Here is a 2973-nt window from a genome sequence, read left to right on the forward strand (position 1 = left end):
CTCCCCTCTCTCCCTCCCTCTCCCATCTCTCCAGTCCCAACTGACTCCCTCACCCTTCACTCACTCCCCTCTCTCCCTCTCCCATCTCTCCAGTCCCAACTGACTCCCTCACCCTTCACTCACTCCCCTCTCTCCCTCTCCCATCTCTCCAGTCCCAACTGACTCCCTCACCCTTCACTCACTCCCCTTTCTCCCTGCTCACTCCAGCTCTGGCAGTACTCTCTGGCAGGCTGCCAGAGGCTCTGTTGTGTACAGGCTCTGGGCTAAAGCTGTCCATTGATGTGGATGAGAATAAAGAGAGGGGGGAGTAGACAGACAGAAGTAGGGGGGAGTCGAGATCAACAGTGACCGGTCAAGTAACCCTGTCCTCCCATGACGCTTCAGGGAGAAGTGATGTTAGTATGAGTGTTGACATTTGGATGTAGGGCCACTGTGTCCGAGCCCTCTCTGTTTTTCACAATCTGTTTCATGGTATTTGCCATGCTGCTGTAAAAACCATGACAGTGAGCTGAGCTCATGGGCTAATTTTACACTTAATTTCTTCCTGTGTTGTCGGTTAGCACACACAGAGGCAACAATGACTCAATCTGTGGCAACTGCGTGGGGTTCTAGAAGACAGAAATATTAAGTCGCTGCGGGATTTCTCTATCTTACACAACCCCCCAAACCCCTGTTCCCCCATCCCCCAACCCTTCCTCTCAGTCTGCACACACAGGCCATAGGCTCACTGTTACCTTCCTTTTATAGAGTTTTGCAGCGCTGTGGCTGTTCCTGAACTCTTTTTATCTTCCTCACTCATCTACTGAAAAAGACGGACATACAAAGCCAGAGAGAGAGAGAGAGAGAAAGAAGAGAGAGAGAAGAGAGAGAGAGAGAAAGAGAGAGAGAGAGAAGAGAGAAATAAAGAGAGAAAGAGAGAGAGAGAGAGAGAGAGAGAGAGAGAGAGAGAGAGAGAGAGAGAGAGAGAGAGAGAGAGAGAGAGAGAGAGAGAGAGAGAGAGAGAGAGAGAGAGACAGAGAGAGAGAGAGACAGAGAGAGAGAGAGAGAGAGAGAATGAATTCTGGCCTGGCAGTCTTGTTTTGAGCCCTGGCCTGGTGCCCCCTTCCCAACATCTGAGTCATACTGAGGACTGAGGTCCGTTTCTTTGCACCCATTCAACTGCAGCAAGGCAACGAGACAAAATCAGAGAAAGTAAATCTGCTAACTGAGATCTGAGCACATTTTCAAAGTTTGATATTTTTCTTTTTAAAGTCTGAACTTTGACCAATGTCTTATGCACATTGGTTTTGGACATTAGACCTGTGTGATTTAAAACCTTAGTGTGATTTAAAACCTGGAGTTTTTGACTTGTGCCATGTCAACTCAATGATACATTACCTGTGCTTTATGGCCCATAGATAAGAACCATAGAAGTTTCACATATATCAAATATGAGATTCCAATCTGTCCGTATGAATTGTTCCAGTTCATATTCTACCCAGCCTGCCTCACTGGCCATCTGTGTGCTGGAGAGTCTGTTTGTATCCCAAATGGAACCCTATTCCCTACAACATGCACTACTTTTGGCCAGAGCACTATGGGCCTTGGTCATAAATAGTGCACTATATAGGGAATAGGGTGCTGGACAGTCTGCATTTCTACACAGGAAGTCCAATAGCTTCTCTGAGGCAGTGAACTGCACTGGTTCTGGCTGTGGAGATAGGCCTGCTGAGACCTATATAAAAGAGTTGATTTCAGCTGGAGTCCCCCACACTGGATCTGGGGCTTAGGTTGAGTAGACTGACTCTTTCCTTCATGACTTTCCATATGGAACATTCTCATACATCACTTGGCTATGGTCTCCTCCTCTCCTTTCCTCTCTCCCCCTCCGACTCAGAATAACTCTGGTCCTTAAACACTTACTTTGAAGTAATCAGGTTAATGTCATCATATGTTACTCTGGCAGATGTACAATAAATACTAAATAAATACTAAATACTTTTCAAGGAGTGGATAGTGGCTGCTTGACTAGTTTAAAGGGAAAATTCACAATTTTCCAACTTCATATTCATTATTTCCAGCACCACCCCAACATCAACATATGTGAAAGTGGCGCTTTTCTATGTTTTGTAGTAGAAAAGATAGAAGAAGATCAGTGTTTCCAATGACATCATCAGTATGCATCATGTGATTTTAAACAGTTATGAGTGAGCATTGCCTACTAATTGGTTGATGATGTCATTCAAAACACTTATCCTCCTCTATATTTTCCCCTGCAAAACGTAGAAATGCGCCATTTTCAAATATGTTGATGTTGGGGTTGTTGCTGGAGATGTTGAATATGAAGCAGATTTTTTTTTAAATGTCCCTTTAAGTGTTACTGGCAGAGACAGATCCCTGGTGTGGGGTCATTCTACAAGTCTTAGAGAGGCCAAAACACAAACAGTCACGGGGAGACAGACACACACATAATAACACATACAGATACATTCAGACAGTCAGACTCTCTCTCCATCTGTTTTCTTGCCTTCGCTGGTCTGTCAAGATCTTTAGCATCTTTACGGGGGATGAGCTGTACCTTGGCCTAAGTCACAGCTGAAAGATGATGAATTCTGAGAACCTCAGAGTTTACAGATACTCTGGAGTTCTAATACTACTCTCAACCCTCCTAAGCCAACCTGCTCTCTGCAACAACAGAACTGCTGCATCTCTGTAGCACACACAGCTAAGCTCCTTGCCGTGATGGGCTATACAGAACTAGCTCTCCTTACATTGAGAGTTAGGTCTATCAAACACTCCTGTGTTTATCTCTGAATAATGGAATAATAGATAATAATAATAATAAAGTTGGGAAATGAGGAAAGGAGAGGGAACAGGAAGCTCTCTGAGAACATCATCTCAACATCAGGAGCTGAAGAAAGTAGAACTTATGCTTAGGAGCAAAGTCTTTCTCTCTGTTTTTTTCTCTCTCTCTCTCTCTTTCTCTCATTCCCT

The sequence above is a fragment of the Salvelinus namaycush genome, chromosome 16, assembly GCF_016432855.1.
Source record: "Salvelinus namaycush isolate Seneca chromosome 16, SaNama_1.0, whole genome shotgun sequence".
Lineage (NCBI taxonomy): Eukaryota > Metazoa > Chordata > Actinopteri > Salmoniformes > Salmonidae > Salvelinus > Salvelinus namaycush.